The sequence below is a fragment of the Capricornis sumatraensis genome, chromosome 6, assembly GCF_032405125.1.
Source record: "Capricornis sumatraensis isolate serow.1 chromosome 6, serow.2, whole genome shotgun sequence".
Lineage (NCBI taxonomy): Eukaryota > Metazoa > Chordata > Mammalia > Artiodactyla > Bovidae > Capricornis > Capricornis sumatraensis.
Window position 1 is genome coordinate 100146031 of NC_091074.1, and position 15382 is coordinate 100161412.

General features: G+C 39.4%; 1 pseudogene; it reads right to left on the reverse strand.

Moving 5' to 3' along the window:
• The window catches only part of LOC138080796 (bile acid-CoA:amino acid N-acyltransferase-like), a 30157-nt pseudogene that overhangs the window by 8870 nt on the left and 5905 nt on the right, over positions 1-15382 (reverse strand).

Consider the following 15382-nt stretch of genomic DNA (forward strand, 5'->3'; position numbering starts at 1 on the left):
GAAATATTCCCTTGGTATCTCTAATTTTCATGAAGAGGTCTCTAGTCTTTCCCTTTCTATTGTTTTCTTCTATTTCATTGCACTGACCATTGAGAAAGGCTTTCTTATCTCTCCTTGCTATTCTTTGGAACTCTGCATTCAAATGGGTATATCTTTCCTTTTCTCCTTTGCCTTTCACTTCTCTTCCTTTCATAGCTATTTGTAAGGCCTCCTCAGACAACCATTTTGCCTTTTTGCATTTCTTTTCCTTGGGGATGGTCTTGATCACTGCTTCCTGTACAATGTCATGAACCTCTGTCCGTAGTTCATCAGGCATTCTGTCTATCAGATCTAATCCCTTGAATCTATTTCTCACTTCCACTGTATAATCCTAAGGGACTTGATTTAGGTCATACCTGAATGGTCTAGTGGTTTTCCCTACTTTCTTCAATTTAAGACTGAATTTGGGAATAAGGGGTTCACGATCTATGCCACAGTCAGCTCCTGGTCTTGTTTTTGTTGACTGTATAGAGCTTCTCCATCTTTGTCTGCAAAGAATATAATCAATCTGATTTCGGTGTTGACCATCTGGTGATGTCCATGTGTAGAGTTTTCTCTTGTGTTGTTGAAAGAGGATGTTTGCTATGACCAGTGCATTCTCTTGGCAAAACTCTATTAGCCTTTGCCCTGCTTCATTCTGTATTCCAAGGCCAAATTTGCCTGTTACTCCAGGTATTTCTTGATTTCCTACTTTTGCATTCAAGTCCCCTATAATGAAAAAAACATGTTTTGGGGGTGTTAGTTCTAGAAGGTCTTGTAGTTCTTCATAGAACCATTCAACTTCAGCTTCTTCAGCTTACTGGTTGGTGCATAGACACGGATTACTGTGATACTGAATGGTTTGCCTTGGAAACTCTGTCATTTTTGAGACTGCATTAAGTACTGCATTTCACACTCTTTTGTTGACTATGATGGCTACTCCATTTCTTCTAAGGGATTCTTGCCCACAGTAGTAGATATAATGGTCATCTGAGTAAATACACCCATTCCAGTCCATTTTAGTTCGCTGATTCCTAAAATGTCAACGTTTACTCTTGCCATCTCCTGTTTGACCACTTCCAGTTTACCTTGATTCATGAACCTAACATTCCAGGTTCCTATGCAATATTGTGCGTTACAGCATCGGACTTTACTTCCATCACCAGTCATATCCACAACTCATTGTTGGTTTTGCTTTGGCTCTGTCTCTTCATTCTTTCTGGAGTTATTTCTCCACCAATCTCCACTAGCATATTGGGCATGTACTGACCTGGGGAGTTCATCTTTCAGTGTCCTCCTATCATTTTGCCTTTTCATTTGTTTATGGGATTCTCCAGGCAAGAATACTGAAGTGGTTTGCCATTTCCTTCTCCAGTGGACTACATTTTGTCAGAACTCTTCACCATGACACATCCATCTTGGGTGGTCCTATATGGCATGGTTCATAGTTTCATTGAGTTAGACAAGGCTGTGGTCCATGTGATCAGATTGGTTAGTTTTCTGTGATTGTGGTTTTCAGTCTGTCTGCCCTCTGATAGAGAAGGATAAGAGGCTTATGGAAGCTTCCTGATGGGACAGACTGATTGAGGGGGAAATTGGGTGGGGCCATGCTCAGTAAATCTTTAATCCAATTTTCTGTTGATGGACAGAGCTGCTCTTTCATTAGGCCTCTGCTCTTTAAGTTAAGACCACTGAGAAAATCGTCATGGAATCCCCTTTAACTGTTTTTGTACTTTATGCATTAGAAGCTTTCCTGAATTTTCATCACTCTCAACATTTCTCAGTCAGCCACCTCACCCCCGTGAACTGTTTCTGTTAATTGTTCCTCACATAACTCTTCCACATTGTATTAAGCTCAACCCTGCTGTTCTTCACCTCTCCATCACTGAAGAAGTCCCTTTTGACAGCTTAACATGGAGAGATTACCTCCTGACTGGTCCTGATGATCTACAGGGAAATCCTCTGAGTAATACTGACCTCTCATGGTTCACTCTCGTGGTTCTCATATAAAAAGTGCTGTGCTGGGTAAGCTACTTCAACTCCTTTTGATGTTAAGGCAGCATCTTTACATATGGCTACTTTAGCCCAACAGGCTAAATTATACACTATTAGTGGGTTTTTACTTTACCCAATGGCAAAACTGGCAACATTTATACTGATAGCTGATGTGCTTTTGGAGAAGCTCATGATTTTGGAAAATTTTAGAAGACCTGGCTTCCATACTTCCAACCACAACAAAAATTTAAATGGCTTCATTGTTAAGGAATTTTTGCCTGCTGCCTTAGCTATTATTAAGATTCTGTGAACATTCTAAATCTTACTCTCTGAAAGCTAAGGAAATCACCTTGTGATATTTACATACACACGCATACATACACAAAAACCAGTCTTAAAGCAACCAGCAGTAGCTAAAACTTTGTTATGGTCCAAAGTTTTATTTCCCTAAATGATAACTTCAGAAAACTTGTTAGAGAAGCCCAACAATTGACCTCAGAAAAGGAAAAACAAGATTGGAAATTCAACAATTGTTGGTTTGATAAAAAGAGAAAGCTCTGGTTTAGACCAAATGACAACCCATCCTAGCAGAGACTCTAAAATTCCCACTCCTCACCACTGTAAATGCATAAACTGTTGATCTACTGACAAAATGACAGCATTCATGAGTCAATATTTGTGGGAAAATATTAACTAAGCCACAAAAAAATATACACCACGCTTGTCCCACCTGTCCAAAACACAACCTATGGAAACCTAGGCATACTGCTCCCAGACATTATTAACTACCTAATGGACAATTCAAAGTCTGGCAAATGGCTTTCATATAATTTTTTGCATCTCATGGATATAAGTATGTTTTAGTCACTGTCTGTATATTTTCACACTGGACTGTGGCCTTCCCTTACAGATGGGCTACTGCCTCTTCTGTGGCTAACATCCTTCCAGAAAAGATTATCCTTACCTTATGCCCACTTGAACTTCCTAGTGATCAAGGAACCTATTTTACTGGCCAGGTGCTTTGGTAAGTCTGTACGGTTTGGCTGGTTTTATACATTTTATTGTACTTTCTGCCCTCAATCCTTTGACTTAGTTGAACACACTAGTGGCATTATTAAGACTCAAGTAGCAAAACTAGTGAAAACCTTGTAAGTACTTTGACCAAAAACGTCATTTGTCCTTCTAAATCTCAGATACATACCTTTTGGAACCCATAAACTCTTACTCTAGTCAAGGAACACTTAATAAATTTGGCTTCTGCTTCTTTTGACCCACAGCCAATAAAAGAAGAGATATTCCAATATTGCAAAGGCCTAATTGCTTCTGGGCTTTCCTCGTGGCTCAGATAGCAAAGAATATGACTCCAATGTAGGAGACCTGAGTTCAACCCCGAAAGGTTGTTGTGGAACCATAAAAGATGCTGGGATTCTTGGCCTCCAGGAGAGAGGAATTCAGTCCAGCGCCAGTGACAAGGCTTGATCGCTCAGAGCTTTTGGGCAATAAAGTTTTATTAAAGCATAAAAGAGATAGAGACAGCTTCTGACATAGATTTCAGAAGGGGGCAGAAAGAGTGCCCCCCTGCAAGTCTTTAGCCAGATGTTATATAGCTACTAGCAGGCTGCTAATTAGAGAAAGGGAATTCTCGAAACTCAAAGACTGGTACCAGGCCCTCACCCACAACATGCATTTTGAGACAACATTGGCACAAGGTGAGCTGTCCTGGGCCATAAAATGATTGACATGAATCTTGAAGAAAGGCAGATTTCCAAGTAAATATATAGTTTCATTAACATAGATTAGGAGAACAATGTATGGGTAAAACATACTGGTTTGTTGAGCCCCTTTTGGTTCTGAGTCTTAAGCGGAATTGACTTGGAGAAAGACAGAGTCTAGGGTAAATACATAGTTCTTTAACGTAGCTTAAGAAAAACATTTCCATAAGAAAAACTCATTGGTTAGATCAAGGTTTGATAAAAGTTGAGGTGGAACCAGGTGTCATTATGGCAGCACAGAATTTTAAGAGAAACCTCCTTTTAATTTTGTATAGAGAAGGGAAAAAGAGTGACACTGGTAGTTTGTTTCCTCCTGCCACTTAAGAAAGAGACATCTCAATCCCTAGGTTGGGACTATCCCCTGGAGAAAGAACTGTCAACCCACTCCAATATTCTTGCCTGGAGAATCCCATGGACAGAGGAGCCTGGCAGGCTAGATAGAGTCCATAGGGTCACAAAGAGTCAGATACGACTGAGCAACAAACTCACACAAATTGCTTCTATTAATAATAATCATATTTTGGTAGAGTAACCTTTTCACAGTGTCTTCTTAGGACACAAGGATTTTATGATTCACATTCTCCAACCTGGAGATTTCATCTATTGAAAAAGACCCTTCCAGAAAAAAGCTCTCTTCAGCCTCACAGGAAGGCCCTTGTGCACCAAACTCCAAGGAAGAGACTCTTGAATTTGCATGACACATATAAAGAAAATATCAAACCCTGACTAGACCTGCATATCATCTAGTGACCTGAGAGTAAAAATTTCCCAGAACTGAAGCAGATGATATCTGATGAGACAGCTTTCCCAAGATATTCAGACTAGACCTATTGGAAGTTTGCTAACTTTTTGTCAGTCAGTTCAGTCACTCAGTTGTGTCCGACTCTCTGCGACCCCATGAACTACCACACACCAGTCTTCCCTGCCCATCACCAACTCCTGGAGCTCACTGAAACTCATGTCCGTCGACTAGGCCATCCAACCATCTTATCCTCTGTCATCCTCTTCTCCTCCTGCCTTCAATCTTTCCCAGCATCAGGGTGTTTTCCAATGAGTCAGTTCTTCACATCAGATGGCCAAAGTATTGGAGTTTCAGCTTCAGTATCAGTCCTTCCAATGAATATTCAGGGCTGATTTCCTTTAGGATTGACCGGTTGGATCTCCTTGCAATCTAAGGAGCTCTCTTTCTATATTTTTGCTTTGTTTGGCTGTGCTGTGCTGTGCTCTATGTGGGATCTTAGTTCTCCTACCAGAGATCAAATTCATTGCCCATGGCAGTGGAAGGGCAGAGTCTTAACTGGATCATGAGGGAAGTCCCTGGAAGTCCCTGGAAGTCAACTTTTGGTGATGGCATAATGCTTTAGATGATCTCGATAACATATGGATTTTAGATGAAAATGCTAGATAGTTGTCCCTCCTTGTTACTTGCATGGGACCTCAACTGGTTTCCAATCTATACACCTGCCCTCCAATGTGAGACATTACACCCAGGAAAGGTTCTTCTTGGCACTGAAGAACAAGTGGCTGCTGAAACTAGAAAACCTGACTCTTGATCAGTGATACTTTCAGAGAAAGATCTTGATCTAAATTGGGAAATGCAAAAAATTAATAAACAAGAAACTTCAAAGTAAAATTGGGAGACCAGAAAGGGGAGCTTTCATACCCAGAGTCCAGCTGGAAGAAGACTCCTTTCTTGGCCAGGATTCAGCCAATGAAAAGCCACAGAGTCTTGTTTACTATAGGTCTTCCCCTCCCAACCCCCAACTTCCTTTTCCTCTCCATAAAAGCACTCCCTTTCCCTTGCTGTGTGGAGACTTACATGTGGCTCTTCATAGTTGAAACACAAAATTGCAGTTATCTGCTGATCTTGATTAAACCCACCTTGGCAGAGAAATATCTGGAGGTCTAGTTGTTTTAAGTAAACAGACCTGAAAATAATATAAATGAGATATTGATTCCATCCATCATTTAGCAAAACCTTACCATCTCTATCAATCAATGATCTTCAGTGGCTAGTGGAAACAAAGCAAGTACTAATCTCACCTACATGCCCGGTTCTAGAGCTTTGGAATACATAACTAATGTCCAAGGAGATGACTCCTTCAAGAATATGTCAGGCCCTTACTGACTGAATACTATGGATTGTGTTAGATGCTATTTTAAATTACCTTAAAAAAAATGTATAAGGGAAAATTAAAAAAAGACATGATAAAAATATCAAATAATTATGTAGTATACTTGAAACCATAGCACTGTAAATCAACTATACTTCAATTAAAATGTGTTACATGAAAAAATAGAGAGAAAAAAGGCATGCACTTACTGTAAATAATATTAGCCAGCATAAAATTGATTAATAAACTTTGTTGTACTAATTCTGAGCTATCTAAAAGTTCAGAGGAAAGGGTGCTCTGTAGGAAAAGACTGAGTAAAAATGATGAGTTTAGTAGAATAGAACATGAAAACTCGAATAGAGGATTGTAGACTTGCTTTGATTTCCCCAAAACGTTTCTCCTCCGGAAAAGGTTTCTCCTCTGGAAAAGGTTTCAGAAAAAAGGCTTGGCTTAGCTTCCTCTTTCATTGTCAGTCATCAAACCTGACAAGCACTTTAGATCATCTACCCTGTACAAGCACTGGGGGGACACAGAGGAAAAAAAGGCATAATTTTTTATCAAGGAACTCACCACCAAATGAAGAGACTGTCTGCTTCTTTTCTCCTATTCACTTTCACTTTTCACTTTCGTGCATTGGAGAAGGAAATGGCAACCCACTCCAGTGTTCTTGCCTGGAGAATCCCAGGGATGGGGGAGCCTGGTGGGCTGCCATCTATGTGGTCACACAGAGTCAGACGTGACTGAAGCGACTTAGCAGCAGCAGCAGCAGCATAAATTCTATGATAAAATAATGCACATAGGCAAGCCTGCCAACCCAGAAGGCAGAATCAGACATAACTATATGTAAAATAAGTAACTAATACGAACCTGTTGTATAGCATAGGGAATACTACTCAATACAGCACAGTGGCCTAAATGGGAAAAGAATCTGAAAAAAAAAGTGCATATATGTATACGCATAGCTGATTCACTTTGCTATGTTTTCTGAAACACAACACTGTAAATTAACTCTACTCCGATAAAAATTAAGAAAAAAAAAAGATTCTCAGAAGAAAAGGGCTATCAGTTGAGTATTTATGTTAAAAAAAAAATTAGAGCAAACAAGAAGAAATGGCATTCTATGCTAAGTGTAGTAGACATTGTTAGCTGCCTAGACAGGGGCCAGTCTCCACAGTTTTAAAGCTAACATGGCCTTGTTTTTTAGGGCATAGCAATGTATCTAGTCTCCAAAGATAAATTCTGATGGATGTGAATCCATTCACCTTTGCTACATCCTTTTCAAGCTGCTCTTGGAAAGACACTAAATTTTAACTATGATCTTGGCTTTTTCCCCCAACATAAAATAGAATAATATCATGAGGAGAAAGCCAAGTTTCCTGACCATTTTTTCCTGCTTATAATGCTGGCATGTTGATTTCATGCCTGAAATGCCACAGCCATCTTGTGATCTTGAGGAGAAAGTCGGGAAATTACAGAAATGTCAGTCCAGTCTCCTTGTTCAGAAACTCCTCTGAGTCTCCAAACTAGAGCTGGAAACACCTATCTCCAGGTCTGTTACATGAGAAAATAAAATGCCTTATGTTGATGCTGCTTAAGCCACCCGCAGTGACTTTTCTGAAAACATAGCCAAAGCATTCCTAGTGGATTCGCCATGGGAAGAACACCTGCTAAAGCTCAGGAGCAGTGCATTCAGGGGACCACAGTAGTTCTTCACTACTCGAGTTTAAAGTATAAAACAGGAAGCAGTAAAATAAGGCTGGAAAGGAAAACAGCAGCTTGACAGAGAATGGCTTGGAAGAACATGCTAATAAGCAGCTTTGACTCTTTCTTACACAGTGGAGAATCAGGAGAAATTTTAAAGAGAAGCGTAAGATAAGGCACAAGTGGTAAAGAATCCACTTGCAATGCAGGAGGCCCCGGGTTGATTCCTGGGTTTGGAAGATCCCCTGGAGAAGGTATAGGCTACCCACTCCAGTATTCATGGGCTTCCCTGGTGGCTCAGGTGGCAAAGAATCTGCCTGCAAGGCGGGAGACCTGGGTTCGATCCCTGGGTTGGGAAGATCCCCTGCAGGAGGGCATGGCAACTCACTCCAGTATTATTGCCTGGAGAATCCCCATGGTCAGAGAAGCCTGGAGGGCTATAGTCCAAGGGGTTGCAAAGAGTCGGACATGACTGAGCAACTAACCATACACGCACACATACATAAGTCAGATTATGAAAAACTTTATTAAAGATGCTAGGAATCCTGACCTTTATCCTGTAGTAAATTGAGAGACTGTTAGCAAATGAGTAGAAAAACCTAGTCTTGTAACTCTGACTTGCAAAAATGGAGGCAGAAAAGTCAAGCCTACTGCAATGGTACAGGCAAGAAAGAAGGTGCCTTTTTTAATTAGTGGTAGTGATAAAAAGGAAACGTATCCATGAGCTATTTATGAGGGTAGAATATACAACTCCTAGTTGGTATAGGAGAGAAAAAAAAAGGAAGAAGGAGTTAAAGATCTTTTAAAAAAAAATAGTGCAAAATAAAGCCTTCATTCTGCTTGAGCACTGACCCCATGCAAGGATAGACTCAGTGAGTCACATCTCTTCTAAAGTCATATTGATTCCCTAGATTTTCTTAGAAAAATATTTTTTATTAAGTAATGTTTGAGTTTTTTCTTATTATTTAGAAAAATATGAATGAATATACCACTTGTATCTAGCTGACAGAAATGTGAGAAGTTCTTACAGCAAAGGAAAAAATTAAACAAATCGAGTGAGTCATATGTACTTTCCATTTTCTACCCTGCATAGTAAGAGAAGTAGCTTGAACTTCCACCCTCACCCCTAATTTGGTTTAAAAGAACCTTTCAAGTTCTGAAATTCTATGTCAATATAAAATATACAGAGTCACAGGTATGGCAGGAGAGATGAGAATTCAGAATGGATTTAGCCATGGAAAATAAAGTAAAGCCAGTATATCATGGATGAGCAACAATAACAAAAAGGTGACTCAGATATATATGCAGGCTTTATTTAATTTATTTCTGGCCTTTGGCAGAACACTAACTCTTATTACAACTTCTGCCACCAAATTTTGGATTAGGGAATTTAGAGACCTTTGGAAGACACTTCAAACCAACAGACGGAGAAACAAGACTTCCAAGTAATTGAAATATCTGAGGTCTAGCCTTCTGAGGAACAGACAGTGTGAAGCAGGTTTAATAAAAAATACTTAGAGCTTAGGAAAGAAATCTGGTTTCCAGGCCTGGCTTAGTCACTAACTAGCTAGCTATCAGGGAATGTTTAACAGGAGGATTCCTACGTGCTGTTTTTCACAAGTCTTTTGTTTCTTTTTAAGCAGAACAGCATGCTGCTCCCAGGAACTGAGGTCATTGTGCGAGACAGGCTTGAATCTCCTTTAGTAAACATTCTCTTTATGACAAAACTGCTTAGTCTCAATCCCCTTTCTTGAAGTATGGATTGTCTCCTGATCTTGTGACCATTATTAATCCCTTGTTCCCTTGGTGACAGTTGCTGTACATTTGGTTTTCTGATCTTTATCACTCTCGAAAGAAACTTCTTGTACCACAGCCTTTATATACTCACAGAGAAATCATTAAAGCACCTTTGCTCCATCAGAGCTTGGGTCCCCATGTCTGTCTGTCTGTCTTTCTTTCTCTCTCTCTCTCTCTCCTCAGCTGATTCTTTGGAGCACAGAGACCTATCTTGCTCACTCTCCTGCCCGGGCTTCTAAGACTCTCTCGAGAAGGTGCCCTGGGCCTTCACCCCCCTTTGAGAGGTTGCCTGGTGCCTTCTTGAGAGACGCAAGTCCTGTGACAAGGGCTTTATTGGTTCTCTGCATAAACCAGGGAGTATCAGCCTCTCTCTTTCACTTTCTTATCATCGCCTCTGGACCGCCAGGTCCCAGTCCATTAAAGGACCCCAACAACTATCTATGTAAATTGGTGGAAACAATGATAGAAAAGTCACCAGCACCTACAAGTGGACCGAAGTTAAAAGAGTGAGAAACAGAATTGCATAACCTCTTAAATTCTTATTTAAGCCAACAAGAGGACTAGCACAATGATAACAATGCCTATTTGATAATTTAAGGACAACTCCATCATATTTGTCAGAAATAGCTATTTAAAAAGTCAGCTCTTCAATAGATTGTCAGCAATTGTTGCTCATCTTACAATGGCAATTCTGACCATATTTTGATGATCCTTAGATGAAAAAGGATGTAATACAGAGTCTTAATTCATAGATTAATTCTTATTAAGAAAAAGATATTAACAATAAAAAAGGGCTAAAATGCATCAACTCTCTTACAGCAAGCAGCAAAACACATTGTAAAATTTTAAGAAGTTACGTGGGTTAGAAAGTACTATAGCATTATGTTGAAGACATGTCAAGTAACTAAAAATTCAGACCCTCTATTCAAATAAATACAGATTTTCTACCTGGTTAAGTATGGTGACTTAATAATTATCAGAGAAGGTGATAATAATAATAATTCGTCAGATTTATTGAGTGTTTAGTGTTGTCAGTTACTCTAATAAGACTTGGCTTTTAGTATTCCCTTTAATTCTCAGAATAACCTTGTGAAGTAGTGTCATTACAATATTTTTTAACAGATGAAGAAACTGAGGATTAGAGGTTCTTAGCAACTTGCCCAAATTTCCACAACCAGATGGTATGGAGCCAGAAGTGAAAGCCATTTATGTCTGAATGCAAAGCCAATGCCTTTGATTCCATGAAGGACACAGACTAACTATGTATTTCATCATTCTGAGCTGAAGACACAGGATGCAAAATAAATCATGTGAATAGAATTTCAAGTTCACGGAAGATGAATCACACTTGGAAGTTAAAAGAAGTCATAGAATATCATGATAATTAAAAACTAAGGACTGAAACTGACTGAAAAGACAAAATTTACCTTAGGATGTCTCAGGACAAAGTTGACAGCTTCCTCAAAATATTCCAAATCTACTTCTCCACTCGAAAATGCAGGTCTTCATAATTATAATAGGCCAAGGCCACGGCACCAAGGCTATGACTGGCCAGGAGACTGGCCTGGAATTCAATCAGTCCACCAATACCACCAAACCAATCAATTATACCTGGGAAATAACCCTCTTCTGGGAAGAAGACTAAACATAACCCACAGAACTGGGTATGAAGGGAAGGTGAGAAAAACAGAACACTGATAACAAAAAGGAGAAATGCACCACAAATTTTAGAGTTAGGTATAAATTTCCAATAGAATTGCCACATTTTCAGCCTTGTATCTGGGGCAGAATTAAAGCTGACTGAATATATAATGAAGCATAATATTCAGAAGTTTCATTGAAAACCATATTCATTGACAATGTTCAGTCTCTAGAATCAGAGACCTGAGAACTCATAATAAGTCATTTCTATAGTGTTGGAGTAAAGAAAGCCATAGCAATTAGGCCACGGCTTCTTAACCTATAAAGAGATACACAAATAGGCATCAGGAAATCAGTGAAGGTCCTGAAATTATGTGCAAGACTAGTATGTTTATATGTACATTTTACTGATGAGCATGCCCACAGATTTAAGTGGGTTCTCAAAGAAGTATATGGCTTTTAAAAGAAAAAGTGTATTGAAATGATTATCTAATCTAAAATACTGACCTAACATTGCTCTGTTATACTCATCTGACTATACAGTGATGACATTTTACACCAAAAGGGGGATGGTCAGGGTATCATTCTGTACTTACTGTGTAGGCAGCTTGCTTCCAAAATACAACAGAGCCCACATATTGAAAGTACTTTATTATGCCCTTATTGGGGATAGTCTATTATGGTATAAGTGATCTTAGCTAAGAAACCCTGATCCTATCCATATCTGAGAAGAGGGACTTGGTTTAAAGGAGTATTGGGAATTTTCAAAACAAAATATTACTATATTTTCTCACCTTGAGAAAAGAAGAAATAAAGTGATATTGAATATATCTTGGTTTAAAAATACTAGTTGAATACATGAATAGGGATGTTTTTGTATCTTCTGATTGACAGTACTTAAGAATGCTGAGCATCTTATTCTGGAAAATGTTGTTGAGAACTTCTTTGAGACTTAACTCTTTTGGCCCCACACAACACAATCCTTTTTTGTATCCCAACAAAATAAGCACCCAAATCAGGAGACCCAGCACACACAGTGTCTAAGAGGGTTTATACCTCTTCAGTTCAGTTCAGTTGCTTAGTCGTGTCCGACTCTTTGCAACCCCATAAATCGCAGCACGCCAGGCCTCCCTGTCCATCACCAACTCCCGGAGTTCACTCAAACTCACGTCCATCGAGTCAGTGATGCCATCCAGCCATCTCATCCTTTGTCGTCCCCTTCTCCTCCTGCCCCCAATCCCTCCCAGCATCAGAGTCTTTTCCAATGAGTCAACTCTTCACATGAGATGGCCAAAGTACTAGAGTTTCAGCTTTAGCATCATTCCTTCCAAAGAAATCCCAGGGCTGATCTCCTTCAGAATGGACTGGTTGGATCTCCTTGCAGTCCAAGGGACTCTCAACAGTCTTCTCCAACACCACATTTCAAACGCATCAATTCTTCGGTGCTCAGCCTTCTTCACAGTCCCACTCTGACATCCATACATGACCACAGGAAAAACCATAGCCTTGACTAGACGGACCTTAGTCGGCAAAGTAATGTCTCTGCTTTTTAATATGCTATCTAGGTTGGTCATAACTTTCCTTCCAAGGAGGAAGCGTCTTTTAATTTCATGGCTGCAGTCACCATTTGCTGATTTTGGAGCCCAAAAAAATAAAATCTGACACTGTTTCCACCGTTTCCCCATCTATTTCCCACGAAGTGATGGGACCGGATGCCATGATCTTCGTTTTCTGAATGTTGAGCTTTAAGCCAACATTTTTACTCTCCACTTTCACTTTCATCAAGAGGCTTTTTAGTTTCTCTTCACCTTCTGCCATAAGGGTGGTGTTATCTGCATATCTGAGGTTATTGATATTTCTCCCAGCAATCTTCATTCCAGCTTGTGTTTCTTCCAGCCCAGCGTTTCTCATGATGTACTCTGCATATAAGTTAAATAAGCAGGGTGACAATATACAGCCTTGACGTACTCCTTTTCTTGTTTGAAACCAGTCTGTTGTTCCATGTCCAGTTCTAACTGTTGCTTCCTGACCTTATACCTCTTAACACAACCTAAACCAGCACATAATCCCAAGGTGAAAGCGCTGCACTAATATTCAGATTCTTAACTGAATATTAGAGGCAAGGAAGTTTGTGTCAGTTACTTCTTGATCCCTATACACAATAAAGTCATCTATATGCTAAATACTAAGTATAAAAAATTTCAAATTTACCCAAAAGAAGTGCATGGATCATGATGAATTTGCGAAGGAAAGCTTTTTTCCCTTCTGTGCCACCTAAAACTCTATGTTGTCAGAAACCACCTCTAACACTTTGGGTCTCCTTGTCTCAGTTCTAGAAGGTGACTATTAGAAAAAAAAAATAATAGAGGAAATACATCCTGATTCCAGATCAAAGCTATCTCACACACACCTGAAACCTGGACCTACTGAGGGCTATTTCTAGGAAATTAGCTTTGCTTCATCCAGTCCCATAATAAACTCTGAAAAATATAGCAACAGATGTTTTGAACCACTTATTGATATGTTGAGATTACTATGAGAAATTATGATAAATTCTATAGCCATTAGGAAGCATGTTATATTAGCTGCTGATTTATGGAATATCCTATAAATATGCAATATTTATGTAACTAAAGGGTATAAAGTTCCTTTGCATCCTCTGTGTTTTTTACATTTCAATTCATTATATCATCAGTTTATTGTGGCAGTCAAGTAATGACCTATGCCTAAATTAAAATTCAGACATGACAGAACTCCCAAAAATAACCTGGGACACAGTTCCATATCAAGATGAGGGTCTTCAGATAGCCAGGTTTCACTATGAATGAATTTCACATAAACCCAAAGCTATGGAAATTCTAAAATGCAGGCACTCTAAGAAACTACTGCCATATCCTTAGGCTCCAGAATTGCTGAGATAAAGCCTGAGTTGGACAAAAGCAATCACCACATTCTTGTTCTGTTCGAAAGTTAACTGTGACTCTAAGTCAGGAAAGGAATGCTCTCTATATATCCATTTTTAAGACAAACTTCTAGGAGGAGAAGGGATTCAAAAGAGAGGGCGGAAAAGATGACAATAACCATGGTATTTCTACTCTCCTGGAGGGAGAAAGCAGGCTCACTGAAGGCAGCCTTCAATGACTAGGATCCGGGTGACACCAGGTGCTACACACCACCTCTACAAAATCAGACTGACATTTGGAGTAGTGATGGCAACATGGGTTACCATCCCATCTGAATCATAAAATTTTAATTGGATCTGCAAAGGGCTATTCATCACATCTCTTTTCAACAGTCTAATTAATATCTTCTCAGGTTTCAGGGACCAAAGGAGACTCATGGGGTAGACCCCTACATAATAACCTCCAAGGAAAGGTGCTTGCTCACCAACTTCATTGGCCCTATAGTTGGCTTGAGAATGAAACAGGTTCCCCTTTTCATCTTCCAGTGATTCTCAAAGAAGCTTTATCTGAAATGGAGTCAGGCCTGTATCTTGGATATGTACTGGCTCATCAATAATAGCACTTGCTTGGGTAGCTGTCAGCTGAACCACTGTTACAGTGTGGCATCTTGGATGATTCTTCAGTAATGCCTTCAGTAAACCTCAATACAGAAAGAAATATGGGAGAATGAAACAAGGCAGTGATAAGGTTAATGAAAAGTAAACTGGAACAGGAATCAGGCTGCTTGGTATTCAGCCCTAACTCTTTGGTTAGTTAGCATATATCCTGATGTAATCTTCTAGTTCAAGATCCCTAGGAGTGTTCAACAAGTCTCTAGAAACTATAAAGCAAGGTGATAAGTTTCATAATATTAATGAACCAAGGTTGAGGGAGCAGCAGTCAAAATGTGCATGAATGATATTAACACATCTAAGGAAGGCATCACAATCTGCCAACTAGAGCCCTTGAAAAATCAAGTGCAATGGAGAATAGGAGGGGTGAGAGGTGGGGATGAAAACAGGGAGAATTGATGAATATTTTTCTGTAAGGAAAAGATGACTTCACTGCTAATCCCCTCTCTGAGTTCTGCAAACAGAATGCTTTGGCATCTAAAATTTTACCTCAAAAGAACATGAAAAAATTTAAGGATCTTTTCAAAAGAATGAGAATAAAGTGCCGAGGGAGAACAAGGAGACTGATATATATTGCTTCCTAGAAAAAAAAGAATTACTTCATAGTTAGGATTTACTCAGTTCTAAGCAAAACTAGAAACTGACAAGCCCTTCAGGTGGACAGAAGTGCTTTTTGTTTTCTTTAAACTCATTAGATTGCCAAGAATGCAAAGAAGCTAAATGAATTAAACTCTAGCAAGTGACAAGCTCCTCTTAGAAGATATTTTCAC